The sequence below is a fragment of the Peromyscus maniculatus genome, chromosome 8, assembly GCF_049852395.1.
Source record: "Peromyscus maniculatus bairdii isolate BWxNUB_F1_BW_parent chromosome 8, HU_Pman_BW_mat_3.1, whole genome shotgun sequence".
Classification (NCBI taxonomy): domain Eukaryota; kingdom Metazoa; phylum Chordata; class Mammalia; order Rodentia; family Cricetidae; genus Peromyscus; species Peromyscus maniculatus.
The window spans coordinates 76,540,808-76,559,169 of record NC_134859.1 but is presented as its reverse complement, the minus strand read 5'-3'; the positions used below and the strand labels follow the sequence as shown (position 1 = coordinate 76,559,169).

At 46.0% G+C, this 18,362-nt stretch overlaps 1 protein-coding gene across 3 annotated transcripts in view; it reads left to right on the top strand.

Moving 5' to 3' along the window:
• Window positions 1-18,362, top strand: part of Ankfn1 (ankyrin repeat and fibronectin type III domain containing 1) — a 400,676-nt gene that overhangs the window by 207,532 nt on the left and 174,782 nt on the right. The window lies entirely within an intron of this gene.

The following is an 18,362-nucleotide window of genomic DNA, read 5'->3' as shown; positions in this document are numbered from 1 at the left end:
AGAGAGAGAGAGAGAGAAAGAGAGAGAGAGAGACAGAGAGAGAGAAACTTATACTTTGATATATACAACACATGTAAACCTATAGGGTAATTAGGAAATTCCAGCAGTGGGCTTAAGTGTTCTCAATTCCATTCCTAGAATACTAAAAAGTATCATAAAATTTCCAATCATAACTCAACCCTTTTAAGTTGTCTTTGAAAATATGGGTTTAAAAAGCCCGCAAGATTGTTCTATTGCCTTCTCTTTTCATAACACAGTCAACCTTCTTAGTCTAGACAGTAGCTAGCCAAGCCTAATGATTTCCAATTTATACTGATTGACTCCCTCCTGATCTAACAGAATAACCTAGCATAAGAAAGCCCCGCTCAGGACAGAGAGTGATAGAAGCCTCTCCAGTTCAAAGCAGGGTGCCCTGGGAAGATGTGTTTCTTGGTGAGATTTTTGTTTCAGTCTTACACGGGATGTATGTCTGTTTACAGAGTCATCCTGTTCAAAGTGTTTCTTAATATAAGTCATGGTTGGTTAAGTAATCCTGAATGCCCAGCCTGCATGATAACACAAAATGTCTACTCACTAATAGCGAGAAGAAAGCCCCAATCTGGTAGAAGAACAGAGGTTTAGGAGAGTTGATGTATGTATCAGAAGGAAGTCCAAAAAAAACAAAAAACAAAAAACAAATAGAAAATCATTTGTCTGTCTTAGAGAGGCATCCTCAAACAAATCACTGAATACAGGCTGATTGGAATAGGCAGGAAAGCTTCCTCAACTGCCCAGAGAAGGTATGATTGCCACATTGATCAGCAAGAACCCAAATCACCTGGACAGAACAATGCAGAATATGAAACACAAAATTATTTTTGTGACTATATAAATACCATGCTATTTTTTGATAGAAAGGAATCTTTTAGTACCTCAGCAAGTCCTCACATGAAAAACGTACAGCTATGATGACATTGTAATCTGTTCCCCCTCACACAATTTTAGCTGGATCACACTGATGTCATTTAGGGAGACAGAAGGAGTGTGGTTGGAGACTGTGTGTGGCCTTTCCCTTGCCGACAAATTTCTATTCTGTAAAGAGTACTGGGAAGGGCCTGGGGAGGCCAGGAAGGCCTTCTTTCCCAGAGCTACTGAGCTGGAGGTGGAAACCTACTCCTATTTGGACCTTTCACACCCCAACCCAGAGGTACCCCAAAACAGTATCCCCCCTCCTTCCAGAGTGTCCACAACCCTTTTCTTGTTTTTTAAAGATTTATTTTTATTTATGTGTACATGTGTGCATGTTTGTGTGAGTGTATGCCACATGTGTGTGGGTGCTGGTGGGAGTCAGAGAGGGCATTGGATCTCTTGGATCTGGAGTTACAGGTAGCTTTTAGCCACTGATGTGGGTGCTGGGAATAGATCTCAGGTCCTCAGGTAGTGCGGTTCCTCTCGGCCCTGTTGCTGTGGTCCACTAGCGTGCCTGACCCTCATTACTGGCGTTAAACTACTTACTCTCTGTGTCAGTCAATTCTCATTTGCCCAGGATGTCCCCATATGCAGCTGTGGTCTCACGGTTACTGTGTTAGCAACAGCCCATTCACCTTTAAATAGAGTAAACAGCACCTCGGTGTAGAAAGTCATGCTATCCAGATGTCAGCATCATCAACATCCTCATCACCATTTTTACTTTGCAACACTGGGATGGAATCAGGGCCTTACACACCCTCAGCACTGCACCCCAGAGCTACATCATCTGCCACTCTTACCATCATCTTAAATGTCCAAAATGGAAATCTTTTGCAGTAGGGTAACTCTTTGACAGAATATAATGCTACTTTGGAGTCAGTAGACCTGTTTTAATGTCCCTCCACATTAAATATCTGCTGTGGCACAAGGAAGCACCCCAAACATAGTGACCTAAAATAATGATAATTAGGAATTAACCTTTATGGTCTCGGTACTCCATAACTTGTATCAGATGCCTGGGGACAACTTGTCTCTAGTCTTTGGTGTCTGGGACCTTGTTATACCTCTTGCCTGGAATAGGACTTCTTCATAGCATTGTAGCAGGGCTCCCAGGGCAAATACCCTGAGCCAGATTGCTGGTACAGCCTTTCTATGGCCAAGGCTTACCCAGTGGTCAGGTCATACAGCCTCACTTCTGCTGTATCGCAAACTGAGGAAGCTGTAAGCCACCAACAAGATTCAAATGCAAAGTACAATAGACCTCCTCTATCTCATGGACAAATATATATGAGATCTAGCCAACCACCCCATCCCACAGGCAAGTGTCACTATCATTCTTACCTCCTTCTGTCCAACTTCTCCTAGGATACGTCCCTTGATAGTGCTACACACATGCCATAATCTTCTCTGATGAGGACCACTTCCATAATCTCTCATAGTCACATAGCATGTTACCATACCACGGAATTTTGTCCTTGATCTTCAAGACTCTGTGAGGCACACACAGAGTTTTACCCAGGAGAAGGGAAGCACAGTCAGAGAAATAAAGAGCCGGGGTCAGAACAGCCAGTCCTAGTAGAGCCAGACTCCTTTCAACTCACAGCTCCCTTGGCTAACAAAAAAGCAGCATGGTGGGGTGGGGGCAGGCACTGAACAGGCTGAGGACAAGGTCAGTCTCACCTAGAGTCCTGCTTTGAAAGCTCAGTAGCTTTGGATAAAGGACGTAACTTTCCTGAGTTTTGGTTCTCTTATCCTCAGAGTAAAGGCAACACATTCTATCTCACGGGTAGAGTCCCTGCCATGTGACATTTGTACCAAGTAATTCTGCATCTGGGGCCAAAAAAGCAGCAGCTCTGTTTCTAAGAAAATCAAGGAAGACTTCAAATATCAGGTATCCCAAGTAAATTCTTCCTCTGCTTGGCTGAGCAAAGCCAGCTCATCCTGTGGCTGCTCAGTGTGTTGATAGCTTGGCAGCCAGAGGCAGGGTGGCAAGTTCATCTCTGCTGGCGCCTGGAGCCCAGCTTCAGGGCAGCTGGCCCTGCCATCTCTCTTTCCCTTTGGATAGCTTTGAGAGCCAGGGTGTTGATGCACAAAGCCCGCGTTGGCCTATGGTGATGTGTGGCACTCTTCACTCAGTAGTAACAGAGTAAGTGACCCTCTGAGGTGCCCAAAGCTCAGATCCCTAAGATGAGGCAGCTGATCCCGAGCTGGACAGCACCCTCCTGCATCCCTCAGCCAATCACCCCTGTCTCCTGTAGTCTGTCAACCCCTGTGAGGAGTGTAGGGTGGTTGTGGCTGGTCTTACTCTGCAGATGAGAATACAGACAGAGACAGCTTGGTTACACAGCTAATTAGCTCCAGGGCGGGACCCGGCTTGCTCAGGCCTCATATCTTCCTCTTGTGGAGCTGAGTCTGTTGTTGATTTCTCTTTCTTTTCTTCCTGTCCTTCATTTCTGTTCTCCCTTCCTTCCGAACTACAGTCTACCTCTTCCTCTATCTCTTTTGCTTGCCCCCTCCCCCTCCTCTCTTCCCCTCTCAACCCCTTCCTCTTACTCTTTTTTTCCACAAGAATACCGGGCAAGGTCATAGATGAACCTTCTAGAATTAACACCAACTTCACCATTTATCCAGCCATGTAAACAGGAGCTTAAACCATTCTCAGAGGAAATCCCTTTGCCATTCTACAATCCATTATTTCTGGCTATTTAAAAAAAAAATGGGTACTGTGTGTAACGTTCTGAGATAGCAGTTGATAGGATTCCTTAAAGCCCAAGAAAATATAGACCCAACCATGGATACCAACTCTATAACCGCATAAGCCTAGCGCTTCAGAGCAGGTACGTGGAGCAGGTTTTCCTTTTACTTTTTAACATTTGACAATGCTAAACTGGCACACTGGAGTTGCAGCCAAACCCACAGCTTTCTCCTCACATTCCCTCCTCTCTACACTAGATACTCTAAAGATCCAAAACGACCCAGCAAGCATTGGCTCTGTCTGGCACTGTAAATATGGATGCCTCAATGATTCAAAGCAGTGGCATGACATTTTGCATTCACAGAACAGCTTAGGAAGAGGGGAACAAGCCTCATTAGTCACTCAACGATGCTTCCTAATGACCCTTCTCACCTCAATTTCTATTGATTTGCAGATGTGTAGAAGAATAGCTGATATCCAAATTACTCTCGGAACAGTGTCTGGTCTCATTTCCTCCCCTCCTGTGAAAAATTAATGATAGGAAGGCGAACTTTCATAAGTGCCTGTCTCCAGGCTCGGGCTGGGAAGGGTGACTCTCATACTTGGAGAACATATTAGCTTAATATATGTGGAGTCAAATACCTCCAGATCTTTATTGACAGACTACAACTCCAACCCTGGCCTTTTGCTCTTAGGCATCCTTTCCAGGGTACAATAGGAGCCTGGATCCTTGCAGTTCCATAGAAGAAGGGCACTGAATTATTTCAAGCATCTAAATGTCTTGGTTTGCACTTATGTCTCCACAGAAACTTCTCTAGACTCTCTTAACAAAGAAAGGTTCAGGTGGTGGTTGAACTCAGTAATTGATTGAACACAGGGACTGTTCTCTTTTGATTATATATATATATATATATATATTCTTATACTATCAGAAGAAACTCATATGACTGGGAAATGGTTGCCCAGAGTGACCAGTAATGTCCGAGTAGGGCAGGTCGGTGCAGGCCAAGGTAATGCATGATGATATGCATTTCCTACCCCCCCCCCCCCACAGAACTCACATTCTGGTTCCCAAGTGTGTAACCATCACATATTTAGGAGCTTAAGCACACCACTCCTGACTCATCTAGCTGCGCTGACCCTGGCCCTTGCTCGGTGCCTGTAACAGTGACCTTGGGTAACCTTTGCCCCTCACTCAGCTTGACCTAAAGTTCTTTGCTACAGGGCTTGGAACTAACTGACAAAGCCAACAGATGGCCCGGCCACCCAGCATGCTCCTGGCTCTTCCAAAAAAGCCATGCAGAACTCGTCAGGGGTCCTTCTGAAGCAAGGAGGAAGACGGCTGTTAATACTCTGTCCAGAGGCGCATCTTGAACTTCTTTAACTTGTTCCTCCATTCCTCTAAAGTGTCTTTCCATGGCCAAATACTTGCTTTGGAAATGAATTGGCCAAAGACCCCAGTGTAACAGAAAACCAAGAGCTAATTGACTTAAGAAAAGGGCATTTGATTCATTAGCCTCCATGCAAGCCTCCCTACCTTTGTAAAAATTCCTTGTAGCCCTTAGAGCTGCTGTCAGGCTTTGCTTCTTATTTCAGTGGAGCACAGGAGCCAATAGGGTGGCATCTCAGAAGGGGTATGCTGGTGAAAAACGCTAAGTAATGGGCGTGGTTTGTACCTCCCCCGGTGTTCCTTCTCATGGCTGGCATGGGCTTCTCAGTGCCTTCCAAAGAGACCCAGGCTGAGTCAGATTCCTGCTAGGACAAAGTCACATTTGGTTTCCTGGGGAATGCAGCCAAGCTGACTCAGAGGTTGAAGATTTAACAATAGCAGGAGAAAAAACAAACCAGACTTCAGCTCTCTTGATCCTGTACCATCTTAAGGCTGCCTCCCAGGGGCCAAGAGTGACGCAATTAGATGAGAAATATGGTCTCGTCTTTAGAGTGTGGCTCTGAGATGCTCCAAGCCATGCCTGAAGCAAACAGATTTGTTCTGCTAAGCATGCGCCAGACCTAAGAAGACACCGCTCAGGAGCAATGGAGGTCCACTCTGCCTCTGGGTGTGATGGGCCTCCAGGTGGTCTTACGAGGACCAGCCTACCAGCATCGGTATGTGTTGCTGATTTGTTCCAGAATTTTCTCTCTGTTACCAAAACAGCTTCCCTGTTAGCATCTGCAACCATTTCTGGTTAACATCCACATTCCCTTAAGGCACTGGCAAATAAACCAAACAAAGCAAAGTGAAGTTTGGTTTATGAAAAAGACAACTCTGCCATCTCACCTAGCTAACCCGAGAGTGTTAGGAAAGACCGCAGGATGAAGGCACGCTGCCGGGCTGCTGAGTCAACAGTAGGAAAGAGCTACTCACCGACAGAAAACCACCACACTTCCTCACCTCCAGAGCCATCAAGATGCCTCACTAGTTGAAGGAAAATAATTGAATTGTCTCCTTCACTTGTAATACCATTCATTCATTCATTCATTCATTCATTCATTCACCTGTTTATTCATTCATTCATTCATTCATTCATTCACTCATTCCCTTGTTCAGATAACAAAGGCTTGTTTAGTACCCATTTACATGAACATGGTTTTCATCTATCCATCTATTCACTTAGGAATCCCATATTCCACAACTCCGCCATATGGGTCGTGTGCTACCTTAGATGCGTGGTACACAGTTATGTAAGGCAAAGCTCACTGAAAGCTTAAACCTGGTAATTCATCCATTGGGTCATTCTTTCTTTTCATTCTAAAGGACCTTTTATAGGGTAGGTTTCCTGTTAGGCAAAACCAAACATTTTCATCCTAATCTTCTCTCCCATCCTCTTTTCAATTAATCGTCAGCCCTGCCCCACACACATATACCAAATTCTATAGTCAGCACTGCTAAGCACAGGAACAAAATGTGTGTGTGTGTGTGTGTGTGTGTGTGTGTGTGTGTGTGTGTGTGTGTGTGTTCATGCTCAGGAGCACTTGTGTGTGAGTACACATGCACATATTTGGAGAAGGCCCTATGACAACCTCGGGTGTGGTTCCTCAGCTACTATCCTCTGTTTTTGTTGTTGCTGTTTGTTTTGTTTTTGAGCTAGGGTCATTCTTTGGCCTAGAAATCACCAAATAGCCTCGGTTGGCTGCCAGTGAGCTCCAAGGATCCACTTGTTACTCTCTCCCTGGCACTGGAATTACAAGTCTATGCCCAGCCTTTAAAAAAATGGGTTCTAGGGATCAAACTCAATCCTCACAGGTGCACAGCAAGTGCGTCCTTGTGGAACTAGTGCCCCCAACAGCTTTCTGGATGTGTGGATCTGTGAGTGTGCATGCGCACAAGCTTGTTTTAGGAGACCTCCCAATGGGAGACAATCCTCTGGAGTTATTCTGCAGTGTTCTTCCACAGACACTGGAACAGTTCAGCACAAAATCTGAGCAGTCGCACTGTGGGTTCAAGACAATAGAGAAAGAGGCCCTGAGCCGCGCTCACTTTGGAGCAACTGGATGACTGCCCCAGGACTCTGGGTGGAATCAGAAGTCACCGAGGACAGCGAGCTCTATGGAGGAGACTTGTGACATATTGTCTTCTTCCACTCTGGAAGTGATGACCAAAACAAGCTCCCAGCACACAGAAAGAGTTCAATAAATACTTACTGCTGAAACCTAAAGAAGCATCCAATAATTTGTTGACCTGTGAGCTCCTCTGAGGTACAAAAGCTGGGCCTTAGCCCATCTCACATGGTCTCCCAGCATCTGTCCCTTCTCTAGGGACCAGTTTGAAGGTTCCCCTCACTTCCTTCTTACTCTGCCAGGCATGAAATACTTCTCCATGTAGTTTATCCACGTGTCAGTTTCTCTCCACCCTTTATAAGCACATTCGTTATCTTTTTATTCAATTATAGGCTTTAGTCTCTGCCCTAATTAACAAACTGTCAGGTACCTTCCCTACCACAAGGTCTTAAATACTCAAGGAACAAAAATTAATTTTGCTATAAGCTACAGGGACAAAATAGCTATAAAAGAAAACAAATAATGCCTTTGCCAAACCAAACACTTGCATGGCTTCTGGATCAGCTCTGTTTGGCTCTACAGTTCTCTAGACGTAGATAATCAAGAAGAAAATTCATCATGGCCACAGGAAACCAAACACTAGGTCCCCAGTACTGTGCGCCAGACACCATAGCCTGAGTAAGATGGAGACAGGAGGAGCAGGAGCCAACCCAGATTCTTGGGCCATGGGCCACACCGGAATTCAGGTCATTGTCCTCTGCCAAGGATGTTTATCAAAGCAGCGAACAGACATTTTCTGACTCTGGTTCTATCTTGGAATGTTAGTGTTGGGAGTTCGGTTGGCTTCCATCCTCCTGGGCAGACATGGTAGAAGTTTGGGAATGTGATGGTTTGGTGGTAGGGAGCACATGGCCCAAACACAGCATTTTATATGTTATTTCACATTAGCAAAATCGTTCGAGATGAGAAGAAGTTGAAATAGGGGCCTGATCTACTTATTTATGACTGTGTCATTTGGGGACAGCCCACATCTGGCAGAAACACTACAATCTGTCTGCCACAGAACTCAGCCCATTAAATTGGATGGAAATATTCCTGATTCCAAACTCCCACGACTCTGATATTCTAAGGAACTATCAGAAACTGTATACAGAGCAAGGCTGGAGCTGTCTGGCCTGAAGGCCATCTCCAGGAACACTTCAGTGGGTAAATATGAGAAAACAGTGTCATTGTAATAGGACAACATGACCTTCTGGAGGCAGGAAGAGAAACCTAGCCCGTGATACAGCTACAGAAAATGGCTGGGCTTTTGTCTGTGACCATGCCCAACATTACATTAAAGAAGCCACTATCTTGTCCCAGTATTGATGAAGAGGGGACAGTGCCAAGCAAGCCTGTGGGGAAACACTGGTGCCCTCTGACTTTGATTGGTTAATGAATGTTCCCGGAATCTCCACGGCCATGGCTGTGAGACTCTATGCTGTGATGGAGAAGACACAGCTGGAAGTGAACTTGATTCTGCAGTTGACACTTTTCTCACATCACTGAGAATAGGCAGTGTGACACGGAAGACAGGCAATTGTCTATAAAACATGGTGACTAAGGCTGCTTTCTCCAAGGGTCTGCTCTGGCCTGTCCATCATTTATGCTGGCTTTTCTCAAAGATATTTCCCAGACCATCCCCATCAGCATCACCAAATACTCACTAGGAAAACAGGTCCATGGGTGCCATCTAGACCTCTAGAACCAGACACTCTGAGGCAGGCCTAGAGATTTGTGTTTGAATTAGTCTTCCAGATCATTCCGCTGCAAGCCATGACTCTACTTTCCAATAACAAGAAACCTGGGTCCCATCATCCTATAAAAAGAATACAGAGACACCTGTGTGTGTTTCCACAGTTCCAGAGGCTGGTGACCTCTGACCTTCTTGCTCTCACACGGAGAAGGGGCAGAAGGGATGGAAGTGAGAGATGGACGGGAGGATGGGAAGCCATGGGGCCTTCTTATGATGAGCTGAACCCCACGTGAATGGCACTGCTCCATTCATGAAGGTGTGTCCCCCACTTCCTCGTCACCTTTTGAGGGGTCCACCTCTTACGGTTGCACTGAGTGTTACATTTCCAGCATGGTGACCATGGTGTGTGGGGGCAGGGAAGGGGAAGGAGTTCATCCAAATCATGTGGAGGGTTTGGGGGTCTGGCGGTGAAATTTTGTAATAAACCTGTTTCCTATGGCATGAGTACCATGGGAGTGAACTGGTAGTCAGAAAATCAGGGTTTAAAATCAATCCTGCAGAATCTCCTCTCATTTCAGATTTAAAAAAGAAAGAAAGAAAACACAATATTTTGCCCCCTTTTGAGTCAGATAATCATGTGGAAATCGGTCACCTTCCCCGCTTTGAGATAGCATCTTCTGTAGCTCAAGCTACCCTCAAACTCTCTACATAGCCAAGGATGACCTTGAACTTTTGACCCTACCACCTGTGATGGGATTGTAGTCATTTGCCACTGTACACAGTGTATGTAGTGACCTCAGTGATGGAATCCAGGGTCATGTGCGTGCTTGGCAAGCACCCTACCAACACAGCCATAGCCCCAGTCTGCAGCTAGATGTCCTTCTTTTGAAAGAAGCTGATTCGAGTGGTGGTGACAAGTGTGCGCTTTGAAGTTAGATGGTTGAAGTTGTGTCCATTTCTATCACACGTTAATCAAGTGCCTGGGCAAACGGTTAGCCTCTCTGTCCCCCACTCCCATTTCTTCCTTGGTAAATTAGAGTAACAGTGCTGTGGGCCGAGATAGGGATGGGAGTGGGCAACGCACACAGAGCAGGCTTACGAATGCTACTGTCCAGGCAGGACCTGGGCTGCTGCTTGCCTGTGCTGAACACAGTTTACTTGCAGTGAACAGTACCCGCACGATCAAATGTTCCTCCCCATGAACTTCAGCCTCCCTGGAGCTCTTCAGAATTGCTCTTTGGGGTCCGTATAAGACAGGGACTGAGAAGCAGAACCCTAAGGCACAGGTTTCAGGTGAAGCAGAAGGGTGTTTATCATCACTGGCCTTTGAAGCTCTGGAATGATTGTGGTCATCCTCATTCCTCATTCTTATAGTGGTGCCAGGCAGAGGGGAGCCTCCAGACAGACCTCTGGGCTGTATGTGCTAAGGCTATCCAGCTGGCATTCACCGAGGGAGGAAACTGCTGTTTGGAAACCCTTGGCAGTTGATCATTTCTGTTGCTCACTTCGGAGCCTGACCCAAAGAGATGCCTAGAGCATCCTGCAGCACCACGCTGCTCTCTGAGAGCTCTAGAGTCTCTGTAACTATGAGCGCAATGGGACAAGCTGGCAACACCTTAGAACATCAACCTCCAGGGCTCTAGCTCTTCCCTGTGGGTTTCAAACTCATCCCCTGGTCCCTTATAGAAGTCACTGTCATCAGGAGAGAGAGTCTACCTCCCCAGGCTCATGGGGGTCCCTGCTGCATATCTACAGCATAGCTCAGGACCCTTCCTGAGGTGGGGTGAGGGTTTGGGTGTTCAGACCTTAGACCTATGAGAGTCTCTGTTTCATTCCACATATCCAGTGCGCTCCTAGCTCAAGGCTAGAGGCCACCTCACTCCTCTCAGAACTATTCTGTAAAGAAATGCAGCATCCTTCTATTAATTAGTATAGAGAAGGTCACTCAGCTATAGGGAAATGGCTGGCAGATCATGGAATAAAACATCATGCAACCACTTGAAAAGATATGAGGATCGTATGTTCTCTCTCAGACGTGAAAGCAACAAAAGTTGACCTAAAAGTAAAATACAGAAGGAGGAAGGTTGTGGTTCAGTGTGTAAGGCTGATAGATTTGATTAATACTCACCATCTTGGGTACAGAAATACATACTGACCTCCACTAGTACAATTAACACATATTAATACAGCTGTACTTAGAAATACCCTTAATGGCTTAGGGGAAAATGTTCCTACTATGATATATTAAAAAATCCTAAACCTCCCAGAGCCATAACCTCTGAGCCACCACCACCATCAGCAGCAGCAGCAGCGGTTCAGTACTTTCTAGAAATGCTACTTCTCAGGCCCCACCTGAGACCTTCCAAGTCACAAGTTCTGTGGGTGAGCCCACAGCAGTATGAATAAACCTGTGTATGGTCAGCATCATAGAAGAGGACATTATACAGTTATTTGAAAAGATCATGTCCATGAGCCAGACAGCTTCCGGAAAAAAAATTTTTTTTAACCTCTGTGTGGATGTTCTTGTGTATGAGTACAGGCTTATGCATGCCACAGCACACACACATGAGGACTGGAAATCCTCAGGTACCAGTCCTTTCACAGAGAAACAGATCCTCTTGCTATTTGTCACCATATATTCCAGGCTAGCTGGTCCCCAAACTCCCAGGTATCCTCCTGCCTCTGCCTCCCTTCTCGCCATAGGATGGCTAGAATTACACACAGGTATCACCATGTCCAGCTTTCTATGGGTCTGGGCATCCAAACTTAGATCCTCAAGCGTGGGGAAGGAGTACTTTTCCTGCTGCACCAGCTCCCCAGCCTGAGCTTTCAAACTTCTGAGTGTAAGACTGCTTGATAATGGAGCCTTGAAAGGGGGTGAAACCTGGAAAGAGAAGTAGATCTGTCTGCGGACAGATCAGGAGGAATTTCTTCTGTGGTGCATTCTAATTCTTCTAAAATGGGCATGTTTTGTTTTCACACTGAAACAAGTTGAAGCATAGTTCTGTTTCTACCACACACTATTATGTCTTTCAACTATTTGTACACCTTCAAAGGTCTTCGATCTCCTGTACCAGCTTCAACAGAAGACCTGTGATGAGTCATTCCCTCTTAGCCCCTCCACTTAGTTACTGACTCTGTCACCTCACATCTTCAGGACCCCTGCTTTATTTATAAACGGCTTTTAAAAACTGCGGCAAGCCCCATAGCCAGTTCTCTGTAAAGCACAGTATTTCCTTGTGTATATAGTTAGAGGTCAGTGCATGTTCACACATTAGAAACAGTTTTAGCATCTGCATATATTTTCATGAACAATTTACATTTTGTTTGGGTAGATGTTTGTTTTCTTTACCACATCCACTTGGAGTATTTTTAACAAGCTGACCCTTCTCCTTTCCAGGGTTCCGTTTACAAAGTAAGCAGATGGAGTAGCTTTGCTTTTAGACAAGAGGTTAGGTTCTGAAAATCAGCAAATGGAGTAACTATCGCATGGAGCCAAAATTACTCCATCTCTGTAACGACAGCATAGACTGTTGGTCCCCCAGCCCTGGGATGGACATTACCAGAGAAAGAATTGGTGCAGGCAGAGGGCCTGTTGGTCAGAAAGTTACCCCTCTCAACTCCAGAATCTCTTGGCACCCCAAGATGTTCGTGGTGCAGGAGGCCCTCACTCGGAGCCCAAGCGAGGAAGGTATGTGTGGTTGGTGGTAGAAGGCAGAGGTCAACTTCAGGTGTCCTTCTCTATCACATTGTACCTTATCTTTGTATATAGGCTCTCTCACTAAACCCAGGGATGGCCAATTGGCTAGACCGACCGACTAGCAAGTTTGAAGCAGCTGCCTTTCTCTCCTCCGAGGGTAGAGTGTGTGTCTTACTTAGGGTTTCTGTTACAGTGATGAAACACTATGACCGGAAAAGCAAGTTCGGGAGAAAAGGGTTTATTAAGCTTACACTTCCACAGCACTGTTCATCACTGAAGGGCATCAGGACAGGAACTCAAACAGGGCAGGAACCTGGAGGCAGGAGCTGAAGCAGAGGCCATGGAGGGGTGCTGCTTATTGGTTTGCCTCCCCTGGCTTGCCTAGTCTGCTTTCTTACAGAACCCAGGGCCACCAGCCCAGAGATGACCGTACCACCCACAGTGGGCTGGGCGCTCCCCCATTGATCACTAATTGAGAAAATGCCTTCCAGCTGGATGTCGTGGAGGCAGTTCCTCAGCTGAGGCTCCTTCCTCTCTGACGACTCTAGCTTGTGTCAAGATAAGAGAAAACCAGCCAGGACGCTGTGCCTCGACCACTGCACACAGGTCCCCATGCTTGCCCCCCCAGGCATGCCTCTAACTGAGCCAGCTCTCCTCCTTCCGTCTCACAGGGGTTTAGATGGCTCCTTTTCTCTTGTCGTGGCTGAAGTACATCACTTCACTTGCCTGGGTCAACTGTGCTCTTGGTAAAACCTCCCTGTATCCCAGCTGCGCCTTCTCTCATTCCGAGGACTTCTCTCTTTTATCCATCCCAGGCCAGCACCCAACACCCTAGCAGATGTTCTCCCCATCAAGAAGGATGCTGTCCACCCCACCCCACCCCCACACACATGATATTCAGATTTGACTCATCCTCAAATCCTAATTCAAAGACACCATGTCCTGACCTCACAGACAGGGGTCCTGATTCTGAGGGCTTAGGAATGTGTTTCTCTGTTGATTACATTTACATTTGAAGGTATCTTTATTTGCCCAGACTTAGGATCTTTTTTGTTGTTTAAAAAAACAAAACAAAACACCAAGGTCTTAATGTATCCCAGGCTTGTCTTGAATCCACTATATGTATGTGTGTACATGTACATATGTTTTATATATATATGTATATATATGTAGATGTAGATGTAACCAACCATCTTATTAAATAGGAAACACAGAGCCAATACAGAGATGAAAGCCAAGAGTTCAGAGCAATGGCTAAGAGCTAAAAACCTTACCCTTCACTGCCGCTGTCGCCCTACCTCTCCAAAAGAGACCCACTTCCTGTGTGTCTGTCTTTTTATAGTGTTTCTGTTCTGCCTCATCATTGGTCATAAACCCAACCACATGACCTCCTAGTCACTGTCTGTCTGTACAGACCTCCAGGTCTTCTATGTTGGTATTGAGATTAAAGGCGTGTGTCTCCATGCTGGCTGTATCCTTGAACACACAGAGATCTGCCTGGCTCTGCCTCCCAAGAGCTGGGATTAAAGGCGTGCGCCGCCGCCGCCGCCGCCGCCGCCGCCACCACCGCCGCCGCCGCCGCCGCCGCCGCCACCACCACCACCACCACCCAGCCGCTGCGATGGCTTGCTTTTAGCTCTGACTCCCAGGCAACTTTATTTATTAACATACAAATCACATTTTAGTACAAATAAAATATCACCATACACACATGCACACACACACACACACACACACACACACACACACACACACAGCTGGCTGTGAATTCTTGATTATCCTGGCTCCACCTACCACGTGCTGGGATTACAGATTGCATCACCACACCCAGTTTTCTGCTGTGCTGAGTATAGGACCCAGGACTCCTTTGTAGATGCTAAGGAAGCATTCTACCAACTGAGCTATATCTTCAGCCAAGGCCACATCCAGATACCTTTACATCGAAGTTGATTAAATCCTAGATCTGCTTTGCTAGTCAACATGCAGTAATTTATGAATCCCCATCCCCCATCCCAACAACAGCAACATACACATGCCCTGAGATAGCATGGTACTGACTTCTTGGAGCTGGAGTGAACGCTTGGGGAAATAGTGCACCAAGCAGCGGGCACAGTATCTGACACAGAATCTCTCTCTCTCTCTCTCACACACACACACACACACACACACACACACACACACACACACACACACACATGCACTCACTGCCCGTACATTCTAGCTTAATCTCTTGTCTCCTTGGTTACCAATGAACAGAGCATCTCCTCAAGCATTTGCTCACTGAATGAGCGAATGGATGAATGTGAAGCCCAGAGACCCCCCACCCCACCCCCGCCATGAACACTGAGGAGTTGGCACCACCAACCCCCTACAAACTAATTACAAAACATAAACCAACAAGTTCAGCCATTCTTGTGGCAGGTATGGGATGCTTATCAGTAAATGTTTTCTGTCTTGAGAAAACTTCCACAGACCGTCCAGGTTAGACATCATCACACACCACTGCACTTTCACCCGTAAAATTTGAATTATGATGCTGATCAGTGATTTTTTCTCTTGCCTCACCACAAGAAAACCTGAGGTGGATGGGGGCCTTTAGGGAGAAATTTTATAAATAGGGAATGTTTAAGGTAATTTGAAAAATCAGAGCAGGAGTTTGTAAATTAGCATATTTCAGTCACACAAATTCTAATCACTCAGCGCTCTCAATGTCGCCTGAGGAGGGCACAGGGCAAACCCAGCTGCTTTTTGGGTTTGTCAAGCATCTCAAGCTATTCCTCGGGAGTTGGGGTTTGGCAAAGCCAGAAACCCACATTGCCAAGTCCTCCTTTCCCCCTTAATGTTTAAGCCCACGTGTATTTTAAGGAAACTTAACCCGTATGTTTCTGTTTCCTTTACACTTAACTCATAAAAATGGTTTCTCAGAGCAATTTGATGTCCCCCAAATCTTGGGAGCCTTTATAATTATATTTTTTAACCTTTCTCCTTCCCCTGAGACACAGGAAATTGCATTTTTTTGAAAAAATAAAATGAATGAAACTGAAAGTCTCAGGGTCAGTTTGGATGGGTCAGACACACAAGTTCAAGGAGCAAAGCATTTGAGAGGATGCCCGGTCCCTCTGCAACACAGAAGCCAGAGTCCTCAGAACACCAGCGACAGCACTGTTGTGAAGCAGGCTCCTCAGAGGGTAGCGGTCCATCCGACCTCTCCTCTGTACGTCCATATTGAGAAGCCGGCTCCATGTGCCTTAGAATTTAGAAACCCTCACCCCTAGCTTCAGAAATCACTGCACACGAGTGTTGCAACATGATTGTGACCGCCGATTTCAAAATATAGTCATTATTTTCTTTTTGAAAAAATTGTGTGTGGTCATGTAGCGGGGGGGGGGGGGGGGGGGTGCATGTGCATGTGGTATTCCTCAGGAGGCATCCACCTTGCCTTTTGGGACATAGCCTCTCTTTAGTCTGGCACTCTCCAATTAGGCTAGGCTGGCTAGCCAGCAAGTCTCAGGGATCCTCCTGTCTCTACATGTCTAGTGCAGGGGTTAGAAGCGTGTGCCACCATGACCTAGGTGTTATAGCTTGGGTTCCTAGGGATCAAACTGGGTTCTCATGCTTAGACAGCAAGCACCTTACCAACTGAGCTACCTTACGGCCCTGGCCCCAGAATTTTCTTACCCAGTTTTCTGTATCCTCCAGAGAGAGAGAGAGAGAGAGAGAGAGAGAGAGAGAGAGAGAGAGAGAGAGAGAGAGAACACAAGAGCTGCATACTCATCTTGAAAGTCGTAGGCAATGCCGTCATGGAGCTCTGTAAAGAGACTGTTCTTCCAAAGGTAGTTTAGTTTCTGGACAGGTTACCATAACACCCTGCCTATCCACAGTGCAGGGAGAACTGTCCCAAGAAATAGCGCCACCCCTCAGATACACAGGAGGGTGCCTAGAGTGGTCTGACCTGTATCGCCTTGCTGTTAGCCTTCTCCCCTTGCCTGTGTCTTCTGGGGTTCCTCTCTGGTCCGTTCCCTTTCTAGCAGCTTTCTCACTAAAGACACTAGGTATTAAAGGTATCATCTCTCACAGTGATGACCTATAATAGTGTAGGACCAATCAATCATACTAGCTAAATTTAATCTGAAATGCTCTAAAACCATTGGACTGGCTCATCCCATCCCACTTTAACTTCTACATGGCATAAGCAAACTGTAACAGAATGGCCTGAGCTCAGGCTTTCTCTACCACAGAGGCCAAAAATCCATTTGGATATTCATCTCTCAAAGAGGGTTGCAAATCAGAGATCTAATTAAAGGACACCCTGGTGCCTTTTTTGGTATAATTTTTTTCAAGCTGGAGTCCTTGGATGATGAGGATAAAGGGCTCCGCAGGGCTTCTCTCCATCACTGAGGGCAGCTTATGACAGGTGAAATAGCAAAACTCAGTCCTGCATGGCTGATTGTAGAATAAGAGGTGAGCCTGTCTACTAAGCAGGAACCCCAAACCAGAGGCCCAGGGCTGCACAGATCTCGAATGACTGTCAGAAAGCAGCCAATCTGGAAAATTCAATGAGTCCACAGGGGTATCAGATTTCACACACTGATGAGTCACAGGTGGGCTGGTGGCATGGTTCAGAGTTGTAACACTTGCCTAGCGTGTGCGGGCCCTCAGCACCACCAAAACAATCCTCCAGACAGGCCAGCGGAGTAGTTTAAGATCTCCCACTCTCCAGTGCTCTCACACTGCCATGTGGAGATTCGCTGTGTGGAGTCAGGCCCTGGATCATATACTACCTACATTAATTCCCAGAGCTTTGCTCTGTATCAGGTGTCACCCCTGCGCCACACATCAGGAAACCGAGGCTCCTCAAGATGTTACTGAACTGACCCATTTGCTCAGTTAATACAAGTTCTGGAATTCGAACACAGTCAAACTCTGAAGCCAGCCTCTTCCTTTAGACAGGCATCTCTGTCCAATGCAATAATTACTAAGACTGATAAGAACCTATTCAAACAGACAGAAATAGTTACAGTCCCACAAACCCACCCTCTCCCAAGGCAACCATGTTGTTAGTATAGAGACTGTATCTCTATGTTTTTGCCTCTATTATCAAATCTAGAAACATCTAGACTTTTCTGACACAAACATAAGAACTGGTTTTGGACCTGTTTTTTGTTTTTTGTTTTTTTTTTAAGTTGCCTGGAGTATCCTTCTGTGTCAGTCATGTGTACCCACCCCCCCATGGCCCCTCCTCCTTTCTCCTGAGGTGGGGCTGCTCTATGTAGCCCATTCTGGCCTCAGACTCTGATCTTTCTGCCACACAGACTCCCAGGTGCTGGGATTCCTGGTGCATGCTACCAAACCTGGCACAGAGAGTCCCCTCTCTTCCTCCTCTTTAGAAACTTACTGACACACATTAGCTGTACAGAATAATGTGTCTCAGCGTGATGTTTTTATGTGTGTATATAATATACTTGGATTATATCTCTTTTTCCCCTCCTGATGACTTGTTGCTCTTCTCAGCGGCGCCTCTATTTTCAAGCCATACACCTATAGATTAGATGGGTAGGTAGGTAGGTCGAGTCCCACACAAGAAAGAAAATATGTTGTATTTGTCTGAGTCTGGCTTATTTCACCACATAATGATCTCCAGTTCTTTTCAATAACTGCCTAGTATTCTACTATAAAGGTTATTGTTTACTTAAATGTATTAAGTAATTCATTTGATCCCAACTTCTGATAAATGGAAACTCAATTACAATACAGTTTGTCTTGCTTATCCGGAAATTACTGCACAT